Source organism: Oryctolagus cuniculus, chromosome 7 (assembly GCF_964237555.1).
Source record: "Oryctolagus cuniculus chromosome 7, mOryCun1.1, whole genome shotgun sequence".
Classification (NCBI taxonomy): domain Eukaryota; kingdom Metazoa; phylum Chordata; class Mammalia; order Lagomorpha; family Leporidae; genus Oryctolagus; species Oryctolagus cuniculus.
Genome location: NC_091438.1, coordinates 56,339,225 through 56,355,654, shown reverse-complemented (window position 1 = coordinate 56,355,654; position 16,430 = coordinate 56,339,225). Strand labels below are relative to the sequence as shown.

Genomic DNA, 16,430 nt, shown 5'->3' with positions numbered 1-16,430 from the left:
GCTGTTGTGGTCATCTGGGGAGTGAACCAGCAGATGGAAGACCTCTCTCTCTGTCTCTACTTCTCTCTGTAACTCTGTTTTTCAAATAAATAAAATAAATCTTTAAAAAAAAAGAAAAGAGAGGTTATAGTTTGGGGTGTAGGTAATCCTTGCTGGCTTGTGATTCGCGCATATATGATAAAGTAGGACCGGGGAGGCTGGACTCTGGAAGAACGCACTGTGTTCACAGACGGGAGGAGGCAGTGCAACTTCTGTTAACCCTGCTGGGAGTGGCACCCATGCACAAACCCTCACCTCTGGGCCAGGGTGTCCTGCTGCAGACCAGCGGCCAGTGCCAGCCTCCTGGGCATGTGACCTGGGCTTCGTCTAGTGTTCTGCTAGTGCCTTCGTGGAATTCATTTTATTTTTTTAAAGGGGCTCCACATTTTCATTTTGCTCTGGGCCCCAGGAACAATGTGGCTGGTCCTCAAAATCACTGTCAAGGGCTCTGCCCTGTTCATCTGCCCTGTCTGAGTCTTTTCTTGGGAACAAAGTGATCCGATGGCGGCTCTAAATGTGTGTGCCTCAGGTAAAAGAGTCTCTATCTATTTGAAAGACAGAGTTACAGAAAGGCAGAGGCAGAGAGAAAGAGAAAGGCCTTCCATCTGCTGGTTCACTCCCCAAATGGCCACAACGGCTGGAGCTATGCTGATCCGAAGCCAGGAGCCAGGAGCTTCTTCCGGGTCTCCCATGTGGGTGCACTTGGGCCATCCTCTACTGCTTTCCCAGGCCATAGTAGAGAGCTGGATTGGAAGTGGAGCAGCCGGGACTTGGACAGACGCCCATGTGGGATGCTGGGACACTGCAGGTAGCAGCTTTACCTGCTACACCACAGTACTCGCCCCAGATGTGTCTCTTTCTTAGACTGATAACTTATTGTTGCTTTTTGTTTCCTGATTTAAAAAGTAATATGTGATGATTGTGGACATTTGAAAAGTACCAAGAAGAAAAAATTCATCCGTACACCCACCACATAATAATGTATCTTTCCATTTATTTTTCATACATTTGTTCTGTCTTTACATTATTGGGAATACACTGAAACAATGTTTTAGGAAAGTTTTTTTTTTTTTTTTTTTTTTTTAAGGATTCTCAAAATAGCACAGCGTTAGTAGGAAGCTGGCTCAGAAGCGGAGTAGCTGGGACTCAAACCAGGTAGGTACTCTGATACCGGATGTGGGCATCCCAAGCAGCGGCTTAGCCCACTGCACCACCGTGCACACCCCTCTCTTAGACTTTTATTTAGGTTTTTGGGAGGAGAGCTGGGGAGTGGTTGACTTGTGGCTGACCAAGGCCTCAGCCTACAGACTGTGAAGGAGAAGCTGCCGTGGGCCACCGGCGGGCAGGGAGCCCTGGACATCACTTTGAGCACTTTGGGAAATCTCTAGATGTTTCCAGTCCAGGTGTGGGGCAAGGTGAGCCCCAGAAACCAGCTTCCGCTGGGGAGGGGCAGAGGTGAGGCATGGGCGGGGCGGGGGCAGGGGTGAGGAGTGCCGTTTGCAGCCAGCTGTGCAGCAGACTGCAGACCCGCCTTGCCCTCGTGGGTCTGGGGCAGGGAAGGAGGGACAGGGTCCACTTCACGTTCAGCTGCCCTGGCTCTTCTTTGCTTTGGAGGACGCTTTCTTGCCTTGGGGGTTTTCCTGTCTGAGTTAGGGGGATGGCATTGTGGTCTGAGTCCCCGCTGTTTCACTTCTGATCCAGCTCCCTGTTAATGCTTCTGGGAAAGCAGCAGATGATGGCCTAGGCACTTGGGTCCTTGCCACCCACCTGGGAGAACCATACGGAGTTCTCAGTTCCTGGCTTTTACCTGGGCCAGCCCTGGCCACCTGGCCAACACAGCCATCTGGAGAGTGAAAGCGAAGATGGAAGATTCTCTCTCTCCCCCTCTCTCTGTCTGTCAATCTTTAAAAGAAATCTCTGAGTTACATTGTTATCCCAGACCTTTTTTCTGCTTTGCCCAGGGGCCTTCCTCTAGCCACAGTGTTGTGCAAGGTTCTGCTGGCCGCAGACTGGGCTGGGAAGAAGAGCGTAGGCCCCTGGCTGGGCCCACCCTGGGCGAGAGGCACCAGCAGCAACCGCTGGCCTTCTGGCTCCTGCTCTCTAATCTTCCTACCTCGATGCCCCCCCCCCGGCCTGTGGGAGGAACAGAAGGCTCTGGCCTCTGCCGACCACCATGCGCAGTGTCCTCTGGGGGAAACCACAGGGCCAGGCCAGCGATGGAAGTGGCCTCCCGCTTGCCCTTGCTTGTGGTCTGCTCTAAGTCAACTCTAAATGGAAGTTCCTCGTGTTGGGGGATGAGGATGCCATCCTGGGTCTGCACGGTCTCCAACAACTGGGTGACTTTGCTCAACTTCATGCCACGCATACAAAACTTCACATACCATTGATGAAGACAAGTTCTTTTTTTTTTTTATTTTTATTTTTTGACAGGCAGAGTGGACAGTGAGAGATAGAGACAGAGAGGAAGGTCTTCCTTTGCCGTTGGTTCACCCTCCGATGGCCGCCGCGGCCGGCGCACTGCGCTGATCCGATGGCAGGAGCAAGGTACTTATCCTGGTCTCCCATGGGGTGCTGGGCCCAAGTACTTGGGCCATCCTCCACTGCACTCCATGGCCACAGCAGAGAGCTGGCCTGGAAGAGGGGCAACCGGGACAGAATCCGGCGCCCCGACCGGGACTAGAACCCGGTATGCCGGCACCGCAAGGCGGAGGATTAGCCTAGTGAGCCGCGGCGCCGGCCGACAAGCTCATTTTAAGTCAGTGTTTCTGATATGTGTTCTCGGGAATTCTAGGAACACTTTCTCCTTTAGGAGGGACTGGACTGCATGCAAGGGTGAGAAATGCACCTCGCACCTGCTGTGGTGACAGCTGCCTTCACTGAGCCCTTAGCGGGTGACACACCTTTGTGGCAGTGCACTGAGCTCCAGGAGGCAGGCATTGCCATGGCCATCCTCATTTTCCAAAAAAGGAGAGAAAAGCCTAGAGGTAGTTGGAGAGCCAGGGGGCACAGACCAGGAAGTCTCTCTGCAGGAGGCACGTATGGGAGCAGGGTTGGGGGCAAAAATCAATCCCAGTGTTTCCTGGCCAGTTAGTCTGTAACCCAGAAGGGGATATTAACCCACTTTTTTTTTAACTGTGCTTTTTTTTTTAAAGATTAATTTTATTTATTTGAAAGGCAGAGTTACAGAGAGAGAGAGAGAGAGAGCTCTTCCATCTGCTAGTTCACTCCCCAGATGCCCACAACAGCCAGAGCTGCGCCGATCTGAAGCCAGGAGCCAGGAGCTTCTTCTGGGTCTCCCACGTGAGTGTAGGGGCCCAAGGACTTGGGCCATCTTCTACTGCTATCCCAGGCCATAACAGAGAGCTGGACTGGAAGAGGAGCAGTCGGGACTAGAACCGGCACCCATATGGGATGCCAGCGCTTCAGGCCTGGGCTTTAACGCGCTGCACCACAGAGCCAACCCCGATATTAATGCACTTGTACAAGGGATCTCCAAACAGTTCATGAAAAGTGTGTTAGGAAAAAGCTGCGTGCATTTCAATTGTGCTTGCGCCAAAATAAACTTACTGTTGAATTCCATTTTCCACGAAATTTTTGCACTGCTCTCAGACCCACACATAACAGATGAAGACTGGGTTGTGACAACCTCTAAAGACCAAGTGCACAAGGCAGTGCGTCAGGACACAGGAAGAGATGAGTTCTAGCTCAGTGGTCGGGCCTGAGGCTTCTGTTAGGCGCAGAGCCTCGAGCAGAGCGCTCCAGACACGGAGCTGAGAAACACCTAGCCCTCTGGGAGCTCCACCAGGACAGACGGACGGAGGACTTAACAAGGGGAGGCTCCTCGCGGAGGGACCAGAGCCTACTGGCGGCAAATGAGTCCTGTGTCCCCGGGCCGGGGGTGATGCTGCAGCAGGCACTGTGGAAGTCAGAGCAAGGGCCAAAGCGCACGTCACAAGGTTTTGAAGCTCTGTTGGGAGGGGCTGTGCCGCGGTCAGGTGGAGAGAGCAGTGTTGCACAGTGGGTGGCTGCACCAGACCAGGACTCGCATCTTGGTGAGTAGCAGTCAGCAGGCGGCCCTGAATTGTCGCTGGAGACTTTGTTTACAGCAAGGGTGCCTCTCTGAGCCAGAGGAAGGGGGCCGCTTTCATTACAGGAGCACGTGGATATGCAAGAGTGGACACTCTTGTTAGCATGGTTACAGAAACCTGGAGTGGGAAAACTCCCTCCATTCAAACCGGCACCAGAGACAGTGGAGGACTGAAGCAATTTATGACGCTCAGCTGGATTCATTTCCCGAGAACTCAGCAACCACCCCAAGTTTCTTACACTATTTATAAGTTCATCAGCAGTATACCTTAGCTGTTACAGCGATGGTGGGTTTAAATTGCAGTCTGTGTGACTTAGGACCACACTTCTAATGGTCGGTGGGCCTGGTATGTTTGTAGAAGAGATAGCAGGGCAGATTTATTAGGACAGATTTATGACTGGAGTTAACAGAAGCAGAACTTAGGACTTCATCCCTCCATGGACAAGGTAACAGCGGGCAGCTGCTTCACTAGTTAATTGTGAGCAGCCCCTTCCTTCCTTCCTTCCTTCCTTCCTTCCTTCCTTCCTTCCTTCCTTCCTTCCCTCCCTCCCTCCCTCCCTCCCTCCCTCCTTCCCCTCCCTCCTTCCCTCCCTCCCTCTCTCCCTTTCTGTCACAGACAGTGAGAGAAAGAGAAAGAGAGAAAGGCCCTCCTTCAGCTGGTTCACTCCCCAAATGGCCGCAATGGTCAGAGCTACGCCGATCCGAAGCCAGGAGCCAGGTGCTTCTTCCTGGTCTCCCATGCGGGTGCAGGGGCCTAAGCACTTGGGTCATCCTCCACTGCCCTCCTGGGCCACAGCAGAGAGTTGTACTGGAAGAGGAGCAACCGGGACTAGTACCCGGCGCCCCAACTGGGACTAGAACCCGGGATGCCGGCGCAGCAGGGGGAGGGTTAGCCTAGTGAGCCACAGCGCCAGCCCTATTTATTTATATTTTAAAGATTTATTTATTTATTTGAAAGTCAGAGTTACACAGAGAAAGAAGCAGAGGCAGAGAGAGAGAGAGAGAGAGAGAGAGAGGTCTTCCATCCGCTGGTTCACTCCCCGATTGGCCGCAATGGCTGGAGCTGTGCCAATCCAAAGCCAGGAGCCAGGAGCTTCTTCCAGGTCTCCCACGCGGGTGCAGGGGCCCAAGGACTTGGGTCATCTTCTACTGCTTTCCCAGGGCATAGCAGAGAGCTGCATGGAAAGTGGAGCAGCCGGGTCTCGAACCGGCGCCCATGTGGGATGCCAGTGCTTCAGGCCAGGGCGTTAACCCACTGCGCCACAGTGCCAGCCCCTCGACATGGATTTTTTAAAAAGATCTATTTATTTGCGAGGCAGAGTTACAGAGAGAGAGAGGGAGGGAGAGGGAGAGGCAGAGAGAGAAATCTTTCATTCCCTAGTTCTCTCCTCAAATGGCCACAATGGCCAGAGCTAGACTGTTCCGAAGCCAGGAGCCAGGGGCTTCTTCCTTGTCTCCCATATGGGTGCAGGGGCCTAAGCACTTGGGCCATCTTCCGCTGCCTTCCCACGTGCATTAGCAGGGAGCTGGATTGGAAGAGGAGCAGCTGGGACCCCAACCGGTGCTCATATGGGATGCCGGGCACTTCAGGCAGAAACAAGCTACTACACCACAGTGCTGGCCCCTCAACATGGATTTTTAAAAATCAGAATTTTTGAAAGCCTTAGGGTCTTGAAGTGGAAAAGAATCATAATAAAGACTTTTGCAGCTGGTGCTGCGGCTCACTAGACTAATCCTCTGCCTGTGGCGCCAGCACCCCGGGTTCTAGTTCCAGTTGGGGCGCCGGATTCTGTTCCGGTTACTCCTCTTCCAGGCCAGCTCTCTGCTGTGGCCCGGGAAGGCAGTGGAGGATATGCAAGAGTGGACACTCTTGTTAGCATGGTTACAGAAACCTGGAGTGGGAAAACTCCCTCCATTCAAACCCAAGCCCAGGTCCTTGGGTCCTGCACGTGCATGGGAGACCAGGAGAAGCACCTGGCTCCTGGCTTCGGATCAGCGCAGCTCCAGCCGTAGGGCCATTTGGGGGGTGAACCAACGGAAGGAAGACCTTTCTCTCTGTCTCTCTCACTCACTGTCTAACTCTGCCTGGGGGGGGGGGGGGGAAGACTTTCATGCTGCTCAGGGGATCAGCCTGTGGCTTGAAGAGGCACTGGCAGGTTTTAAACACAGACATGAGGAAATGGAAAGGCTAACTGCCTGGCTCCGGCAAGTGCACTGTGTACATGTGTTGAAATTATGCACTGTAGCAGGTAAAAGTATACAAGCGCTAGGTGTTAACCCAAAATTTAAAGATGCAATAAAGTGCTTTTATAAAGAGCTGACTCTGGAGGCACTGGGGGAGGGGTGCCGCGGAAGTGCTGGCGGGGGTTGTGCTGGGGAAAGGAGGGAAGGGGAGGAAGGGGCACAGACCCCACAGGGCTCCCCGACAGGAGCGCAGGTGAGAAGTGGACCAGTCTCAGTCAGGTTTCCCATTGCACGCACAGTAAAGGCCCAGAGCCCGCAGTGGCCGACTGGCGCCCGCACAGGCAGCCTGGTGCCTCTGTGACCCCATCGCCCCGCCCCAGCCTCCCCAGGCCAGCCGCGGTGAGCCCGGCACTGCCCGGCCCGTGGGCGCCAGGGCCTCCGCACTGTCTCTTTCAGTGCCTCTCCTTCAGCCGTTCCCACGGCTCACTCCCTTCAAGGCTTTGCTTGATGCCTACTTTCAGCGCAATCCTCCTGGCTATTTTCATTTTCATGTCCCGTTTGTTTGTTTGTTTTTCCATCCACCTCACCGCCTCTTTATCTGTTTTCCCATCTACTTACAGTAGAACAGAAGCTCCTGAAGGGCCGGGCTGGGTCTGCGCTGCTCACCCCTGTGTCCTAGACGCCTGCAGCTACGAACGTGGCAGGAACCACTCACCCCCGCGCCCGCGGCGGCTGCAGCACGTGGTCAGCCCGGCACATAATCCATACAACAGATACTTGCTAAATGAGGGGAATGGAAAACCCACCAAGGGGGGGGGGGGCAGCGGTAGTGGGGGTGTGAGGAGGACAGAGACAGAGCGGCTAGGAGGGATTGCGACGCCAGCTGGGGCTGCAGCAGGAAGGGGAGGAGCAGGGGAGTCGCTGGCCCCCGGATGCCCGCCTGCAGCCTGGGACAGGGGAAGGGCCGAGTCCTGGAGATGACCCCCTGGCCGGTCCCTGCGACTTCCTGGAATCACCTCAGAAGCCAAGGAGGGAAGGGAGGGAGAGCTTAGGGACCAGGCTCCAAGCAGAGAAGATCAGCATTTCTCTGCTTTGGGTTTGGTTTGATTTTTTTTTTTATCTTTTATTTAATGAATATAAATTTCCAAAGTACGACTCATGGGTTACAATGGCTTTCCCCCCCATACCGTCCCTCCCACCCACAACCCTCCCCTTTCCCACTCCCTCTCCCCTTCCATTCACATCAAGATTCATTTTCGATTATCTTAATATACAGAAGATCAGCTTAGTATACCTTAAGTAAGGATTTCAACAGTTTGTTCCCACACAGAAACATAAAGTGAAAAATAATAGATGATTTTTTTTTTTGGTTTGATTTTTAAATCCCTCAGATCAGAAATGATAACAGATTACCGTTCTGGAGTTCTTTCTATGTCCTGGATATTAGGCTAAGCAGTTGAGGCTGGATTCTCTCATTTTTCATAGCAGTGACAGTTCTATGACAGGGACAGAGAGAGATCAGATGACTTGTCCGAGGCCATCCAGGCAGGAAGTGAGGAGCAGGGAGTGATTTTGGAAGCTGAGATAGCATACAGCAGGCCCCAACAGGATGCAGGCCAAAAATCCAGATACAAGCAAAAGAACCCCAGAATCAGCCAAATCGAGGATGGCTCTGACCTAACCTCAAAGAGACCCGAACTCTCATGATAATGCATTGGCATAGTAAAGAAATCACTCCCCTTTGCACCTTGCCCGCCTTTGGAAGTGATCACGGGAGGACAGAAAAGCGGTGGATTCCTAATTCCTGGATGCCAACACCCTTTTCCAGGAAGCGAGATGAGTATCGCACCCAGATATTAATGTACATTTTCTGGACCCCATAAATGTAGAACCCCAACTGCACACGGGGCTGCTGTCTGTGGAGTGACCTGCTCTTTGCTGCTCTCTAATAAAACTCTCAAGGGGCTGGCACTGTGACACAGCTGGTAAAGCTGCCGCCTGCGATGCCCGCATCCCTGCCGGTTCAGGTCCCAGCTGCTCCACTTCCCATCCAGTTCCCTGCTGATGGCCTGAGAAAAGTAGTGGAAGATGGCCCAAGTGCTTGGACCCCTGTCACCCATGGAGAAGACCTAGAAGAAACTCTGGGCTCCTGGCTTTGGCCTGGCACAGAGCTGGCAGTTGTGGCCACCTGGGGAGTGAACCAGTGATTGGAAGATCTCTCTCTGTCTCTCCCTCTCTGTAACTCCACTTTTTTTTTTTTTTTCGACAGGCAGAGTGGACAGTGAGAGAGAGAGAGACAGAGAGAAAGGTCTTCCTTTTTCCGTTGGTTCACCCCCAGTAGCCGCCAAGGCCAGCGCATTGCGGCCGGCACGCTGTGCTGATCCGAAGCCAGGAGCCAGGTGCTTCCTCCTGGTCTCCCATGTGGGTGCAGGGCCCAAGCACTTGGGCCATCCTCCACTGCACTCCCTGGCCACAGCAGAGAGCTGGCCTGGAAGAGGAGCAACCGGGACAGAATCCAGCACCCCGACTGGGATTAGAACCCCGGAGTGCCGGCACCGCAGGTGGAGGATTGGCCTAGTGAGCCGCGGCACTGGCCTATAACTCTACTTTCAAATCAATAAATAAATAAGTCTTAAAATAAATAAATAGATAAAAGTCTCTTGCTCTCACTGTGCTGATTGATTTCCATCTCTTGCTGAAGTCAGAGATCCAACTGAAGCCACGGGGGCTCACACTGGGTCCCTCGCTGGCCAGTGTTGAACCCATGGCAGGAAGAGAGACATTAGACAACACGCAGACTGATGGAGAACCAAGTGTCGCCTTATTGCCAATAAAATCTCTCACATGTGGAGCACAATGAGGTGGTGAATGTTTCCAGCTGTGGGACCTGCCCTTGGCGCCGAAAGACACCCGGACATGCAGAGGTTGATGGGTGCTTCCCATGTCAAGAGCAAGTGCAGGAAAGGCGTGGTGTCTGCCTGGTTCCCACCCACCCTGCCTCCAGGGCCTGGCACCTGCTGGGGTGGGCCCCTCTGCAGGAAAGGGGACCCTGTACTGACGAGGGTGTGCTGAGTGGGTCCTGCTGAGAGCGGGTTCTGGGTTGGGAAGTTCCCCAGGATGGAGAGGAATGGCTCTAACCAGTGAAGACCAACTCTGGAGAGAAACGTCCGCCCGTTTTTGAAGATCTAAAACAAAGGACCTTAGCCAGAGTGCGGCAGGCAGACCCATCAACAAGAAGTGGGGTCAGGTGGGGACTAGGGGAGCCCCTGCCGCATTGCCAGGGCAGCTGTGGCCCGAGCCACCAGGGAACGCAGACTCAGGGTCGCCTCATTTCCCACATTCCTTTCTACAGCCAGAGAGCGGGACTTGGTGAAATTCTCTTTTATGTGTTGGCGTCCCCTTCCCGCCCCTCAACACTGCACAGTCCAAACCCATAGCCCCAGGAGGGCCCCTTCTGGCCTGCGGGCTGTGACTCGTGTCAGCTGACGAGGATCTTGAGAATCTACTGGAATCGTGCGGATAGTCAGGAAAACAATGCCCAAGGGAACAAGCTTCTGGCTCTGGTTTCTGGGCAACTCTGTGTTCCGGGAATCATGCCTTTTTTTTTTTTTTTTTTTTTTTTGACAGGCAGAGTTAGAGAGAGAGAGACAGAGAGAAAGGTCTTCCTTTTTGTTGGTTCACCCCCCAATGGCCGCTGCAGCCGGTGCGCTGCACCAATCCAAAGCCAGGAGCCAGGTGCTTCCTCTTGGTCTCCCAGGTGGGTGCAGGGCTCAAGCACTTGGGCCATCCTCCACTGCCCTCCTGGGCCACAGCAGAGAGCTGGACTGGAAGAGGAGCAACCGGGACAGAATCCGGCGCCCCAACTGGGACTAGAACCCGGTGTGCCAGCGCCACAGGTGGAGGATTAGCCTATTGAGCCGCGGCACCGGCCAGAATCATTCTTTTTTAAAGGCAACCTTGGCCAAGGCAAGAGTGGCAAGCGGGGCTGGTGCTGTGGCGTAGCGGGTAAAGCTGCTGCCTGCAGTGCTGGCATCTGATATAGGCGATGGTTTGAGTCCCGGATGCTCCACTTCCCATCCAGCTCTCTGCTATGGCCTGGGAAAGCAATGGAGGATGGCCCAAGTCCTTGGGCCCCTGCACCCGCATGGGAGACCTGGAAGAAGCTCCTGGCTCCTGGCTTCGGATCGGTTCAGCTCCAGCCGTTGCGGCCATCTGGGGAATGAACCAGCGGATGGAAGACCTCTCTCTATCTCTGCCTCTCTTAACTCTGCCTTTCAAATAACTTTAAGAGAGTGACAAGGGCTCCTGGAGAACAGACCTGAGCTCTGGGAAGGTACAAGCAGCCCCTGGCACTACCTGGCTGAGGTGTGTCATGTGCCTGAGTGAGACAGTGGAGTTCACGTAGCACCCACCTTTGCTCGTCGGGCTCGGCTAATTCCTGCTGTGGCAGTAAGCAGGGGCTGGTGAGGTTGGACAGGGAAGCAGGAAGAAGCTGAGAGGTGTGGCGCAGGTGGAAGAGAAGACATGGAAGCCGTGAGCGAGGTGTGGTGAAGAGAGCGTTTGAGCGGGACTGTGAAGGGTGGGGTGGGGGAGTGTGCAAAGAGGGCATGGGCTGTTTCTGCTCTGGGGCCAGGCGGAAGCGTGTGGATTTAAGGTGGGAACACTCTGAATGCTAAGGCTGTGTGCACCCAGGACAGGTTTTACACGCACGTGGCTCTTCTGCCAGCGCGGCTCGTGTCCCAGCCGGGCCCCTGCACTGTCCCTGCCAGCTGACAGTCCATCCCCATCAGCTCACACGGTGCGAGTGTGGTGCTGCCTTTAATTGGTAGCAAGGAGGAGCTGAGCCCCATGTACTTGTCAGATAACATAACACTGGGCTCCCTGCAGCTCAACATTCACCAAATGCTTGGTTGCGAAAAATAGCAGTTAAGGGAGCTGAAAGCCACGCGTTCCCACAGTTCCTCTCGGCTCTGTAAGTCTCATGCCGGAAAAGTCAGACCGTACAGACAGACCTATGGAGAGCTGTGCCTGAGTGCATGGCTCCCAGCTCCCGCAGGCTTGCTCTTTTGGACAGAGCTTGATCCCCGCTGTGGCCTCCTAGACACCCCTCCCCTTCCATGACTCACTCACTCTTCATTTCTTCTCCTCTCCTTTCTGCAGGTCCCAGTTCCTCCATCCATCCCTTCAGTGGATGGCCCCTTCTTGGCCCTCTCCTCTTTGTCCCTCTAAGTTCTCCTGGGCATAGCACCTCCTCCCATGGCTTCACATTGCAGTGCTGCAAAGGCACATGTTTCTGACCCGGGGCTCTCTCCCCAGTTGAGTGCACCCCAAAGCCAATCTCTGTGAAACCAGATTCAGTTTTCCAGGTGGTCTCAGCCCTTCCCTCCAAGGACAGCTCCCCAGGAGAATCCTTTCTCCTCAGCACCAAATGCAGTTACCTGGCCTGGTAACACGAAGCAATAAAACCATTACATCCTTCCTCCAGGGAAGGCACTGAGTAATAAAACCTTGGGAGGAATTTTATCTAATTCACACCAGGAGAAGGGGGAGGAGGGGCAGGAGAAATGCTGGGGAGAACTAGACCCATTCCCTTAAAAACTCCAGTCTAAATGTAAACTGGGCACCCTTACCACTGTTCTCTGTCTCACGTCTGAATTCTTCCTTGTGCAAAGACAAGAACCTACCCCATCCATCTCCTCTAAAGCCGCATCATGGGAGGATGTGCTCTCTCTTTCTCTGCAATACTGATGCTTGACAACAGAACTCAGGTACACAGGGTTGGGTTTCTCGAGCCCTTGGCACATGTCAACTATCACCGTTGGTCCTTTTTTTTTTTTTTTTTTTTTTTTTGACAGGCAGAGTGGACAGTGAGAGAGAGACAGAGAGAAAGGTCTTCCTTTTGCCATTAGTTCACCCTCCAATGGTCGCCACGGCTGGCGCACTGTGGCCGGCGCACCACGCTGATCCGATGGCAGGAGCCAGGTACTTCTCCTGGTCTCCCATGGGGTGCAGGGCCCAAGCACTTGGGCCATCCTCCACTGCACTCCCTGGCCACAGCAGAGAGCTGGCCTGGAAGAGGGGCAACCGGGATAGAATCCGGCACCCCGACCAGGACTAGAACCCCGTGTGCTGGCGCCGCAAGGTGGAGGATTAGCCTATTGAGCCGCGGCGCCGGACCGATGGTCCTTGTAAGACCCCTACCAATCATTCATTGATTCACTAACTCATTTTATCCCCATTCCCTAGTCACATCGCTATTCTTATTAGTTTAATGCTAAATCTTTGAGAGGTGTGTGTGTGCATTTATTTTTAATTTGTGTGAATATAGCCCATAGTACACTTCCATTCAGGACCCTTTTTTTCCAGATCCAGCAATGATAGTCTGTATGCATCTAGCACACCTAACTATAATCACAGCTAATATTATTAATCACAAGCACATTGGTTGCAAAGTACTCATTGCTTCATTTACTACATTTACATCACAGACTGGATTTTTTTTTTATATATGAGAAAATGGGAGCTCAGAGAGAGCAGGTAACTTTCCTAAGGTCCCCCCGCCACACACACACAAAGCACCCAGATTTGGGACTCAGCTCTAGATCTGATCACAGACGCTGCACCTTCTCGGGCCGCTATGCCGGGTCAAGGGTGGTTGTCTGGTTTCTCCCTAGGAAAATCCCTGATTGATGCCTGAAGCTCAGCATGAAGACGATCCTATGAGGGCATTGCTCATCCTTATCCACGGAGTGCCCTGCCTGGAGCACCAAGGTCAACGCCCTGGGCCCTGCTCAGTGTGCAGGCAGCGCTGGGTGAGACTTCCAGGTCTCCTACCTTCAGAGCAAGAGTCATTCCTGGTGAATCAGGGGTGGCTGATTAAAATGCACACTCTCCAGGGCTCTCGGCTTAATTATTTCCAAACTAGGCAGAGGGTGGGGCGGGCTGGAGGTGGAGTGGTGGCAGGATGGAAAAAAGCAGAGGGAAACAAAAGAGGGGGACAAGAGGGGAGACAGGGAGAAAAAGCAGAGGAAGTAGGGAGGGGAGAGGGGGGAGGGGGGAGGAGTCCACTTCCTTCCCTGAAGAAAAACAGAGACATTCTTCTAAGTCCCTGAAGAATTTATATTTATGAGCAGTTTGCAGGCGATCCTATTGTTCTAGCCGCATGCAGACTGTGTGTTTCAGGCAAAATATCATCATCCACCTTTATTTTTTATTTTTTTTATTTAATCAATGAGAATTTACAAAGTGCAACTTTTGCATTGTTGTGCCCCCCACAACCTCCCTTCCTCCCGCAGCCCTCCCATCTCCCACTCCCTCTCCCATCCCATTCTTCATCAAGTTTCATTTTCAATTACCTTTATGTATGTCATCCAACTTTATAAGCCAGGGGTCTAGGGTCCTGGGGGTTAGGGAGTTTTGTTAGCGGAGATCATAGTGTGGGGTTCTTGTTTTGCACAAGGAAGAATTCAGGCATGAGACAGAGAGCAAAGTAGCAAGGTTTATTGGAGTAGAGCATCCATCAGAATGGATGGGACAGAATCTGAGACAGGGGAGGGCAACGTTACAGAGTTAAATGGTGAGAACACACCTTGCAGGCCAGGCGGGCGGCTCAGCAGAGAGCTGAGTGCGGAGCATGTGGTCTGAGTTCAGACTGCGGCTTATAAGGGAAGGGGTCCAGTTCTTCCCTCCATTTCTCCTCCCCCTCCTCCTCCCCCCTCCCCAGGACAAAGGGTTCACTGGGGGTGAATCAGGTGCAGTTCCTCCCAAGGGTCACTCCTCAGAGCTGTCAGACTGCCCCCCACCCCGGCAATGGGCAGAGGAGCCGCCCCAGGGTGCTCGCCCTGGAGGAGGCTGCGAGGGTGGCATTGCTGGGTGCTATCAGGCCAGGTGACCCACTTGGTGCTGGGGAGGAGGACTGTCCTGGGCGCTTCCTGGGGGAGGGGCTGAGGACACCTGAGAAGTCTCAGGGTCTGGGCAGGACTACAGTGTAAAACACTGGGTGGCTTCCAAGTGAGCATCTGTGGGTGCTGCTTCCTCAGGCCCCCCTCACACACAGAGGCTGACTTCTAGCTTCCTACCGAACAATTTATCCTTGGAGATCACCTAGAAGAACTGGGAAGCCCTTGAGTTTTGATGTCCAGTAGACCTGGACTCAAATCCAGACTGCCCGTGATTTATCAATGCAACCTTTGTCAGTCACATAAGCATATTGAAGCACTGGTTTCCTCTTCTGTGAAATGAAGATGGGCCGACGCTGTGGCGTAGCTGGTGAAGCTGTCGCCTGCAGTGCCGGCATCCCATGTGGGTGTCGGTTCAAGTCTTAGCTGCTCCACTTCCAATCTGGCTCTCTGCTATGGCCTGGGAAAGCAGTAGAAGATGGCTCAAATCCTTGGACCTGTTAGATAGGAAGTCAGAAATGAGCTTAGGTATGTGTGACAAAGGACAAAGGAGTTAATATCTAGGTCCAGCATCTGCATCTCAAAGTCATCCTGAAACCTTCTAGGTGCAGCCCAGTATCTGCACTTCAAACCTACCTGATAACCATCCTTCCTCTTGGGGTGGGGGGACTCAGAAATGAATTTTTCGTATTTACATTCAGCAAGTCTGTCGCTCCCCCTCTTCATGGAGGAATGACACAGGACCCTGCGCTGTTCTTTTGTCTGCTCGGCCCTTCCCAGGTTTGCTGCTGGTTCTTCCCAGGTTGGCTACCGTCCCTTCCACCTCCGTGGAAGGGCGGTTCCCCCTGGCCACTTTCCCCACTTCCGCGGGGGAGCGGCACACCGCCGGCCGGTTCTCTCGGGGGCTGCTCAGGTGTTCCTTCAGATAGATGTTCCTGGTGCATGTTGTCTCTCCTCCTTTATAGTCCTCTTCCACCAATCCCAACTCTGCTACCCACACGCCGAGTACGCTGCTCTCCTCCAATCAGGAGCAGCTCCTGCAGCTTGTCAAGTTGGTGAGAGGCAGCTGGGTAGAAGCTGTTTGCTCCTCTCCCAGCGCCATATTGTGGGAGGGCAGATGCATAGAATAAGTCTTAATTCCAGTAACTTAGTCTAGTCCGAGTTGCTCCCAGTTGCTCCCCACACAAGTCCTTTGTTTAGGAGGAGAAGGAGAGGGGGAGGGAAAAGGCGGGAAGGCAAGACCTATCCCCTTAAACACCCCCCCCCCCCCACCTAAATGTAAACTTTGCACTCAGCCCTCTGCCTCTCTGCTGAGCCGCCCGCCTGGCCTGCCCAGGTGTACTCTCTCCACTCAACCATGTAACCTTGCTCTCCCCCAGTCCGAGTGACTGGGCACTCTCAGGTTCTGTCTGGAGAGGTGCCCATCCGTTCTTACAGATGTCCCTATCCTAATAAACCTTGCTATTTTGCTTTCCATTATTCTCTGTCTCACGCCTGAATTCTTTCTTGTGTGAAGACAAGAACCCTTGCTTCTCCAGTAACAGACCCTTGTGCCTGTGTGGGAGACCTGGAAGAAGCTCCTGGCTCCGGGCTTCAGATCGGCCCAGCTCCAGCTGCTGTGGCCATTTGGGGAGTGAGCCAGCGGATGGAAGACCTCTGTATCTCTCTCTCTCTGCCTTTACTTTTCTGTAACTCTGCCTTTCAAATAAATAAATAAATCTTTAAAAACCAAAAAGAAAGGAGGATGATAAGAGCATCACCCAATCCCTTAGGGTTTTTTCTTTTTTTTTTTTTGATGATTAAATATGATATTGCAGGTCATATGCAAAGGGCTCCATGGACGCTAGCTATCTCATTTGATTGTCTCTATATTATTGTTGTTATTACTTCCTCTATATAAAGAATCTGGCAATAATAATTTTATGATAATTCATTTCCCTCTGCACAGTTCCACATTCCCCTTCCCTAACGGTTACTGGAGGCAGGCTGGCCATGGCCTTTGACTTTGTCCCCAGACTCCTTCCCTGTATCGTGCCTTCCTCCTCTCTGTTTAGCACCTTCAAAATGCATCTCGATGCCGGCACCACTGCTCACTAGGCTAATCCTCCGCCTGTGACACTGGCACACCGGGTTCTAGTCCCAGTCGGGGCACCGGATTCTGTCCCGGTTGCCCCTCTTCCAGGCCAGCCCTCTGCTGTGGCCAGGGAGTGCAGTGGAGGATG

At 53.3% G+C, this 16,430-nt stretch overlaps 2 long non-coding RNA genes across 2 annotated transcripts; one reads left to right on the top strand and one right to left on the bottom strand.

Annotated features, from left to right (window-relative positions):
- The first annotated feature begins 1,120 nt into the window (after positions 1 to 1,120).
- LOC138850573 (uncharacterized) lies at positions 1,121 to 8,968 on the top strand. Its single transcript, XR_011390513.1, has 2 exons — positions 1,121 to 1,194; positions 8,580 to 8,968. It is a non-coding gene; the product is annotated as an uncharacterized lncRNA (long non-coding RNA).
- LOC138850571 (uncharacterized) lies at positions 5,046 to 7,221 on the bottom strand. The gene is made up of 2 exons (XR_011390511.1): positions 6,929 to 7,221; positions 5,046 to 5,301 (listed from the first exon to the last, which is right to left on the bottom strand). It is a non-coding gene; the product is annotated as an uncharacterized lncRNA (long non-coding RNA).
- Positions 8,969 to 16,430: the final 7,462 nt, after the last annotated feature.